At 37.7% G+C, this 10,986-nt stretch overlaps 1 pseudogene; it reads left to right on the forward strand.

Annotated features, from left to right (window-relative positions):
• The first annotated feature begins 9,888 nt into the window (after nucleotides 1-9,888).
• On the forward strand, nucleotides 9,889-10,785 carry LOC103235608 (small ribosomal subunit protein uS5 pseudogene; annotated as a pseudogene).
• Nucleotides 10,786-10,986: the final 201 nt, after the last annotated feature.

The raw sequence follows: 10,986 nt of genomic DNA on the forward strand, positions 1-10,986 counted from the left end.
GGTGGATACCATACTAGGCTGCCTTGATCTGCATTTTTTAGAAATTGATGGCTCACTTTTGCATCCTTCTGCAGGAATTTTCCTGTTTAGGCCAACGAATACCTCCTTACCTTAGTTGTTGACCCTTTTTTAGGGGAAGCCCTAACTGGTCAGTGGGAGAATTACAAACACCCTTTCAAGGGTGGTGACTGCCTTGCTCTTCCGGAGGGCCCTGTTTACTCTTGTCTTTGTGTTTCTTTACAAAATATTTTCTTTTCTTTCTGTATAATTCTATCACTTCTAAAACATTTAACTCAGCTTCTATCTCTTTCATGAAGTTTTCTTTTTAAAAAATATTTGACTTTCCACTTCAGGGGTACAAGTGCAGGTTTGTTACATAGGTAAGCTTGTGTCATGGGGGTTTTGTCCATAAGTGTTTTGTACAGACTGTTTTGTCACTTAGGTATTAAGCCTAGTACCCATTGGTTCTTCTTCCTGATCCTCTTCCTCCTCCTACCCTCCACCGTCCAATAGGCCCCCGTGTCTATTATTCCTCTCTATGTGTCCATGTGTTCTTGTCATTTAGCTCACACTTATAAGTGAAAACATGTGGTGTTTAGTTTTCGGCTCCTGCGTTAGTTTTCTAAGGATAATGGCCTCCAGCTCCATCCATGTTCTGGGAAATGACATGATCTTGTTCTTTTTCGTGGCTGCAAAGTATTCCGTGGTATATATGTACTGCATTTCCTTTATCCAGTCTACCATTGATGAACATTTAGGTTTATTCCATGTCTTTGCTATTGTGAACAGTGTTGCAATGAACATGCATGTGCATGTGCCTTTATGATAGAACAATTTCTATTCCCTTGAGTATATACCCAGTAATGGGACTGCTTGGTAAAATAGTATTTCTGCTTTTAGGTCTTTGAGGAATTGCCATACTGTCTTCCACAATGGTTGAAGTAATTTACACTTCCACCAACAGTGTAGAAGTATTCTTTTTTCTCAACAACCTTGCTAGTTCCTTTTTTTTTTTTTTGTTTTTTTTTTTTTTTAAATTTTTAAAATAGCCATTCTGACTGGCATGAGATGGTATCTCATTGTGGTTTTGATTTGCATTTCTTTAATGATCAGTGATGCTCAACATTTTTTCATATGATTGTTGGCCGTATGTATGTCTTCTTTTGAAAGTTTCTGTTCATGTCCTTTGGCCACTTTTTAATGGAGTAATTTTTCTCTTGTAAATTTTTTTAAAGTTCCTTATACATATTTAGACCTTTGTCAGATACATGTTTTGCAAAAATTTCTCCCATTCTATAGATTGTCTGTTCACTCTGTTGATAGTTTACTTTGCTGTGCAGAAGCTCTTTAGTTTAATTAGATCCCATTTGTCAATTTTTATTTTTGTCGCATTTGCTTTTGGTGTCTTTGTCATAAAATCTTTGTCTGTTTCTATGTCCAGAATAGTATTGTCTAGGTTGTCTTCCAGGGTTTACATAGTTTTGGATTTTACATTTAAGTCTCTAATCCATTTTGAGTTAATTTCTGTATATACTGTAAGGAAGGGGCTCAGTTTCAGTCTTGTGCATATGGCTAGTCAGTTATCCCAGCACCATCTATTGAATAGGGAATGCTTTTCCCATTGCTAGTTTTTGTCAGATGTGTCGAAGATCAGATAGTTTCAGATGTGTGGCCTTATTTCTGGATTCTCTTTCCTGTTCCATTGATCTATGTGTCTGTTTTTGTCCCTGTAGTACCACGCTGTTTTGGTTACTATAGCCCTGTAGTGTAGAAATTGTCTTTGACAACTCTAACACACACTGTTGTCTTGCTTCCTATTATATGTATAGTATCCAATCGCCTACATTTGTTTAAATGCTTTTCAATATACAAAGTATCTTCACATATCTACCCTGATCGAACTTTTAAAACCACTCCCTGGTTTGGTAAAAAAAAAAAAAAAAAGAATGGTTATTTTTTTATTCCCACTTTACAGTAGAGAAGCCCAGTGGTGAGAAAGAATGAGTATTTGCCCAGGTCACCTTGCTGCATATGGCGGGCCTAGGATTCAAATCTGTGTTTGATAGCTCCACATTCACTGTTCTTGCTGCTTAACAGTGCTGCCTTCTCAGGGTGCATTTATTGCTGTGTCACTTATTTAAATTGTATACACAGTGTTGATTTGGGCGTCTTGTTTGTCACTGTAACATTTCCCCTCTGTATCCAAAAGATGTAGTTAGACCTTCATGTTCTCTGACTCATGGTTCTGCTGAGAATATTGGCATTTCTGGTTTAGAGGAAACATTTGTTGGATCCCTGGAACATACCTTCACCCCGGTTTTCAAAAGCACAGAGGGTCCGCAGGAAGGTACAATGGGTACGATGTCTACATTATTTGGGTGATAGATACACTAAAAGTGTAGACTTAACCGTTATGCAATATAGACATGTAACAAAATTGCATTTGTACCCCTTAAATTCCTATGAGTAAAATCAAAACATTTTATGAGGTGGCTTTAGAAAAATCGCGCTTCTATCCCTGGGTTCTCTTTCCTGTTCTCCCTCTATCACTATGAATAACAATATTTAATAAGTTTTTATTTTTATAAATATAAGCAAATAAACACACATATTCTCACATAAAGAAAACAATATTCATACTCTTTTGCACTTTGTTTTTTGACTTACTGTGTCTAGGAGATAATTTTATATTCACATATAGGAATCTATTTTATTTTTGTTTTTATTGCATAGTATTCTATTGTGTGAATGCATTAGTTTATTGAGCTGGTTCCTTGCTGATAGATATTTTGGTTATTTGTAAACTTTTGCTATTATACATATTTTTACAATAAATAACCTTATTCACAAATTATTTCACATTTTTCTTTCAGTGTATATGTAAGATAAATTTCTAGAAGTAGAAACGTCAAAAAGTGTATACATCTGCAGTTTTTCTATATGTTGTCAAATTATCATCTCAGTGGTTGTTTCAGTTTGCATTCCTACCAAAATTTATGAGTTTCCATTCTTAACATTCTCCCTAATATGTATTATAATGAAGCTTTTAGATTTTGCCAATCTAATAGGTGAGTGGTATTTTCTTATAGTTTTGCTTTTAATTTCTCTTATTAAGTTAGATTGACCATTTTTTGTTGTTTTTAAGAGTCATTTAAAATTCTTGTTCTGTGAACTACCTTTGTATCTTTTGCCTATAATTCTGTTGAATTACAAGTCTTTTTCTATGGGAGTTTTTGGAGCTCTTTTGTTATCAGTTATTCTGACCCTGTGATATAAGTTACAAGTAATTTCTCCAAGTTTTAAATTTACATTTTGACTTTGTTTACAATGCTTTTGCTGAGCAGAATACTTTTTAACAATTAGTCAGTGGTTTATTCTTTTTTCTTGAATTACAACTAGATATTGAAGTAGTTGGGAAGGTTTCCCTAATCCTGGATTGAAAAAGGCATTCATCCATTTCTTTTTCCACTTCATAGAAATGTTATGTTTTATATTTGATCCTTTTGAAATTTAACCTGGTGTGTGATGTGAGGTGCAAACTCAATTTTATCATTAGCCAAAGGGCTTTTCAGTTGTTGTCAAACAAATTATTAAAAAGTTTACCAGATAGTTTTTAGTCACACTAGAAATTTACCAGGTTATTTTCATTTTTTTCTTTCTTTCTTTTTTTTTTTTTGGATGGAGTCTTGCTCTGTCACCAGGCTGGAGTGCAGTGGTGCGATCTCGGCCCACTGCAACCTCTGACTCCCTGGTTCAAGCCATTCTCCTGCCACAGCCTCCCAAGTAGCTGGGATTACAGGCATACGACACCACGCCCAGCTAATTTTTGTATTTTTAGTAGAGACGGGATTTCACCGTGTTGGCCAGGATGGTCTTGATCTCCTGACTATATGATCTGCCTGGCTCAGCCTCCCAAAGTGCTGGGATTACAGAAATTTACCAGGTATTTCTAGTGACATTACAGTTTGAGAATATAGGTTATAAGGATATGAAAGCCATTTTAGAAGAGTGAAACACTCTGGCATATATATGCAAGCTTTCCAGATATAGGTAATAAATTTGCATACCAAAACTTTAAAAAGTCAAGAATGATATTTTTGAGATAAACATTAATGCAGATGTATCTGGTGCATAAATTTATTATTTTTCAAACCTTTTCTAACTTCCCCTCAAACTTCTCATTCGAAACTTGGCAACTTAAAGTTTCCTGAAGAGTAATATTCCTCCAGTTTTATTAAAGAAAAGTAAAGAACTAGTTTGTCATAATATAAATTTTAGTTCTCTAGATATTCTATTACAATTTTTTTAGTGAAAGGAGATTAAATACTAATGTAACAAAGTTTTAATAAATATCTGGAGACTTCCCAAGGTGAAAAATCAGAACAAACATGTTTTTTAAAAATAGTAATTAAATATAAATACAATGTTGTTGCTGATTACATTGCCTCATTATGTGGTTTAGAGCAAAGCCGGTTTCATCTGCCTATTCTGAAAATCAGCATGACCAAGGGCAGTTAGAGTCAAATAAAAATCATTTTTTTCCAATTCTTGTGTTTTGTAAGGGTGAAATTTTGTTCATATCAATGTCCTTTAGCCAAAGACCATTAGGAGCACACCTGTAGCTGAATGATTTGGATGTATGCTCATTGTAGCGAAGGAAGGAGGCAGACAATACACCTGGCTATGAGAAACTGCAGGGAATCTCAAGAAGAGTGTTAGAAAGGGCTTGATACAGGACTTTGATTTTTGTTACAATTTAGGAGAGCATTTAACAATGTGGGCTTTGTTCTGGATTGGATGCTGTGTATGTGGGGATAATTCTATGATTGTCTTAATAAATCTTATTGAAACGAAGGGAAAACTAGAGTGGGGCCAAAGTTATAGCAATACCCACTTATATTACCCAAGACAGAGATGTTTGGTATTTTTTCTGGTGTGGACAATGTGGGCGTTATTGTCTTTGTTGTCTGTGTTCAGACATGATTACAAAGTGGTCTTGTTTTCATCTTGATCCATCATGATCATAGAAATGCCTGGTTGATGTTGGTGTTCAGTGAGAAAGTGGTTTCTAACAGGAGAACATCATGGCCCAGCTGTGTGTACGAGGACAGTTTCCAGGTGTCAGGACTGCTTTTTTCACTCCAAATACTACAGTACTTTTCCTTTTTTGTTCAATTTGTACACAACAAGTTATATCTGTATTTACCAGGGTAACAGAGTTCCAACTGCTGTAGCAAACCACTCCAAAATTTCAATTGCCCAAGACAATACTTGTTTCTCATGCACACGAAATCTAATGCAAATATCTCTTATTGGGGCAGCCTTCAGGTTTGTCCATCTAGTGGTCTGCACGTGCCCATGTTCTATATATGACTCCCCAATTTACCACAGGTGGGACAGAGAAAGTGGAGAAAGCACATCAGATAATTAAATACCTTGCTGCAGATGCAGAAGTGAGTCATTCACATTCCTTATATTCCATTGGCCAGAATTAGTCACATGACCCCACACAGATGTGAGGGCATGTATTAGTAAGGATTTTCTACAGAAACAGAACTAACAGTATGTGTATGTGTATATATACACGTGTGTGTGTGTGCTTGTGTGTGCATTTACATATATAAAGAGAGGTTTGTTTGAAGGAATTGGCTCATACAATTGTGGATGTGCAAATCCAAGATCTGCATGGTGGGACATCAGGTTGGAGATCCAAGTAAAAGTGGATTCAAGTCTGAAGGCCATGTGCCTGGCAGAATGTCCTTTTGCTTGGGGAAGGTCAGTCTTTTGTTCTATTCAAGCCTTCACTTAATTGGATGAAGCCCACCTATATTATGGAGTGTAGTCTACTTTATTTCAAGCACATACAATTAAATGTTAATCTCATCCAAAGGCAGCTTTACAGATACATCCAGAATAATGTTTGACCAGATATCTGGGCATCATGGCCCAGTCAAGTTATCACATAAAATTCACCATCACATATAATGTATGTGAATCCTGTGTGAGTTATTTCTCAAACCACTTGGTGTTCGTTATTTGGAGCATGAGTCTTTGGTCATGGGCCAGCTTTTGGCCAAAACACTTATTTTACTAACATACATGTTTTTAGTAAAATGCATATTTTATAAACACATACTCATTCATATATGTTTTAACTCATGCAAACATTTTACATCTATCTAGCACTTACAGTTTTATATTTTGTGTTATATGTGAGATTGGAATTGTCATTTCCATTTTATAGATGAAGAAAACAAAACTAAGGTGATGTATAGATGGTACCAGGGTAAAAAAGTGAAAGACCCAAGTCTAGATGTTAAATCTCTTTTTTTTTTTTTCATCCACCACAGACACAAACATAACAAAACAAATCAAATTAAATTAAACAAATCATTGTTGGAATTGCTACGAATAGAGGAAGATTTGAACTTAAATCATCTAATCAGGAAGATGTATAGTCTTTCATATTCTTAAACAATGAGGATAAAAATGGAATAATTTTTCAGTAGTTATAAATTGAATTACAATATTATGCAGCATTTAGGTTTTCTGTAATGTGTTAAAAGGTAACAAGGTGGCATGATGTTGTGTGTTAGTTATATTAATGGACTTAATAATAGTTAATAGTATAATAATAATTCTTTGCATGTCCTTAAAGTCCTTAAAATCCCACTAGCCTGTGACTTACAGGAGGGCATAATTGTTAACAAAGCCAGTGGACTTGCAGGCTCTCTTAAGAAAGCGCTACAAAACTGCCCACTGCTGCACTCAAGAACCAGAGGCAGGATCACGTTGATGATTTCTAGGTTGCTTTCTAAGATACTGCCAAGGCATTATGCAGTATGCTGAAACCATCTCTGGAAAATTATAATCTTCATGGTTGTTTCAAACATACATATTATATGTGGTCAATAGTTACAACACAATCTGAATTCATGGTGAGAATTCTTTCTAATTGCTTTAAAGACTCCATGTTTCTGATGTATAGGAGGATAATGCGAGTGAATCAGAAACATGTTAGCCGGAGAGAAACTGGTTCAAAATGACTCCATAGGCCATTTTGGGGAAAGGCATATTTATTAATGATGACAGAAGTTAAAACCGCTTCCTCCAATTGTACCACTCTCCTTCTTTATATTCATCCTTTACTGGAAAGACCAAAAAGGAGGCAATTGAGAAACAATTTTTCTGACTTTAGTAAGAAACAGGTGTTGGATTATCAGCCCTACTTTTTCTTGTATCTGAACTGAAATTCCGTCTATGGGAGGGAAGGAGACAGGAAACTGTGGAGCTGATGAGAAGAATGAAGCAGGTGCCAGCATCTCAGAGCTGTGGAGGACGTCAGGCTTGTTGGATGGTTGCAAGTGTGTGAACTATGATGCATCCAAAATTCCCCAGATTGCTCTCTCTCTCCCTAGTCTTTTCTATTGATTCATGCTTGTTCTGTATTTATATCTGCTGTTAAGAATGACACAGAGACAAAGGAGACTGTGGGCAGAATCAGTACCTGGGATAAAAAAAGCTTTGCATTATTTTCTTGGTTGTCAAGTTTCACTGATTCAGAACAACTGGCGATTCCTCTCTCTATAGCTTTAATTATGTTTGCTGTCAGAGACATAAGCCACAGGAAGGGACAGGACAGCAACTTTATTCTAAGCTGGATTGAGGATCACTAAATCTCTCCAATTCTTATCAGCTCTAGAATTATAGTTTTTCTCTAAGAAATACTATATACTTAAAGCTTTTTAGAAAATATCTCTTTTGAGTTAAAGCAATCATTTTAATCTTAGAGCATTACTCAGAGTGGGACTAGAACTTTAATAAACAGGTAGCATTTTAAAAACATACACAATGAGGATTTACTATTATGATGTAAAGTCCATGAATTAAAAACCACTGAGCATTGCAAAAAGTAAAAATATATGTTGAACATTTTATTCATACATATCATGAAGTAGACTTTAAGCCACTTCTATTTAATACTTACCAGGAAATCATTTCCTTATGCATGGAAATCCCATTGTACTTCAAAGGATTTGCTCACATAGATAATGTATGATAAGGATATTTTCAAAATGCCTAATTTCTTTTTCTGATGTAAGGTTAAGACGAATGTTCATATTCTGTGTTCAACATTTTATTCTTATTAAGCAAAGGACTTAATAAAATGATTGTGAGATTTAGATGGGTTTTCTAAAAAAAAATTTATTTTTCTTTATATTTGATTATGTTAACCAATTGATCATATATGAATTAAGTATTGATTGATTCGGAAAAGATGCTGTGATCCAATTAGATGCCAACTGATATGAATAATTATGCATTCAATTTGATTTCAAACCTTTTTTTCCTATTTGATGGTTTCATTGATACATAGGAGATTCTCATTCATATTTTCATTACCTAACGTGACAGTTTTATGTGCCAACTTCACTGGGCCCTGGGAAGCCCAGATATCTGATTAAACATTATTTCTGGGTATGTGTGAGAGTGTTTTTGGAAAGGATGAGCATTTGAATTGGTAGACTGAGTAAACCAGATGGCCATCCATAATGTGGATGGGTGTCATCCAATCCTTTGAGGGCCTAAATAGAATAAAAAAGCAGAGGAAGGCTAGATTTGCTCTCTCTTTGCCTGACTCATGACTGCACGAGCTGGGACACTGGTCTTCTCTTATACTTGGTACTCCTAGCTCTTAGGCCTTCAGGCTCAGCATGGACTCTACACCATGACCCTCCAGTTTTCAGACCTTTGACCTACACTACTGGCTTTTCTGGGTTTCCAGCTTGTGTACAGTAGATCACGGGACTTCTCAGCTTCTATAATCGCATGAGCCATTACCTTATAATAAATATCTGTTTATCTATCTATCTATCTATCTATCTATCTATCTATCTATCTATCATCTATCTATCCCTATCATTTATCTATTTTCTATTGGCTCTGTTTCTCCAGCGAACCCTGACTAATACACCTAGTAAGAGAACTTATCATTACTTTGCCCACCACTCATTCCTGAAGAGGTATTACTTGGGTTTGTTCAAGGGGAATATCATATAGAAGGATTTAATGTCATATCGAATCATTGTATTTTCTTCTGAAACATGAACCTTATTTTGTTAAGGAGAAAGCCATATTCAAAGTGGAACAAGAAGTCAGCATGGCTTGAATAGAATAAGTCATTGGGGTTGGATTTTACTAGGCATTCAGGCCATCAAAAAGAGTTTGAAATTTCTTTGAATAAGCTGAGAAGAGAGAAGACATTGGTAGGTCTTAAGTAAGAAAGTGAAATAATCCGATTAAAAACAATGTTCACTCTGGTTACTGTGCAGAAAATTGCCAGAAGTGAAGCAATAGTGGAATCCTGGAGAGGCAATAGGAGGTTCCTAGAAGAACCTAAAAGTTGTGAAGGTGGCTATGTGGTAAGACATGGTAGATTGGGGTATCTTTAAAGGTGGAACTCTTAAGACTTACTGATGGATTAGATGTAGGGTGCAAAGGCAAGAGAATAAGGTTTTGAACGTGAGCCAAATAAATGGAAAATGGTACTATTTTATTGTTCATAAACCTAGGCTAGGCTGGGCGTGGTGGCTCACACCTCTAATCCTAGCATTTTGGGAGGCCAAGGGGGGAGGATTGCCTGAGCTCAGGAGTTCAAGACCAACCTGGGCAACACAGTGAAACCCTGTCTCTACTAAAAAAAAAAAAAAAAAATAGCCGGATATGTCAGCGTGTGCCTGTAGTCCCAGCTACTTGGGAGGCTGAGGCAGGATAATGGCTTGAACCCGGGAGGTAGAGGTTGCAGTGAGCCGAGATCGTGCCACTGCACTCCAGCCTGGGCGACAGACATAACTCTCTCAAAATAAAGAAATAAATAAAGCTTCTTCTCCGAGAAAATACCAAATGTCGGATGGCGCCGGTGCAGCAGGGTGGCCCGGAGGCCCTGGTGGCCCTGGGATGGGGAACCGCGGTGGCTTCCGCGGAGGTTTCGGCAGTGGCATCCGGGGCCGGGATCGCGGCAGTGGACCGGGCCGGGGCCGAGGCCGCGGAGCTCGCGGAGGCAAGGCTGAGGATAAGGAGTGGATGCCCGTCACCAAGCTGGGCCGCTTGGTCAAGGACATGAAGATCAAGTCCCTGGAGGAGATCTACCTCTTCTCTCTGCCCGTTAAGGAATCTGAGATCATTGACTTTTTCTTGGGGGCCTCTCTCAAAGACGAGGTTTTGAAGATTATGCCGGTGGAGAAGCAGACCCGTGCTGGCCAGCGCACCAGGTTCAAGGCGTTTGTTGCTATCGGGGACTGCAATGGTCACGTCGGCCTGGATGTTAAGTGCTCCAAGGAGGTGGCCACCGCCACCCCTGGGGCTATCATCCTGGCCAAACTCTCCATTGTCCCGGTGCGCAGAGGCTACTGGGGGAGCAAGATCGGAAAGCTCCACACCGTTCCTTGCAAGGTGACAGGCCGCTGCGGCTCTGTGCTGGTGCGCCTCATCCCTGCACCCAGGGGCACTGGCATCGTCTCAGCGCCTGTGCCCAAGAAGCTGCTCATGATGGCTGGTATTGATAACCGCTACACCTCAGCCCGGGGCTGCACTGCCACCCTGGGCAACTTCACCAAGGCCACCTTTGATGCCATCTCTAAGACCTACAGCTACCTGACCCCTGACCTCTGGAAGGAGACTGTGTTTACCAAGTCTCCCTATCAGGAATTCACTGACCACCTTGTCAAGACCCATACCAGAGTCTCCGTGCAGCGGACCCAGGCTCCAGCCGTGGTTACAACATAGGGTTTTTATACAAGAAAAATAAAGTGAATTAAGCCTGTTACAAAAAAAAAAAAAAAAAAAAAGAAAGAAATAAACCTAGGCTAAAAATTTATTTGACTTAAATTATTAAAATATACAAAATATAACATTTTTTACTTATTACTATTAATTTAAAAACCAAGTAGGTGTGTACAATGTGTAGTCAATTAATTATTCTGCATT

This window comes from Chlorocebus sabaeus, chromosome 7 (assembly GCF_047675955.1).
Source record: "Chlorocebus sabaeus isolate Y175 chromosome 7, mChlSab1.0.hap1, whole genome shotgun sequence".
Classification (NCBI taxonomy): domain Eukaryota; kingdom Metazoa; phylum Chordata; class Mammalia; order Primates; family Cercopithecidae; genus Chlorocebus; species Chlorocebus sabaeus.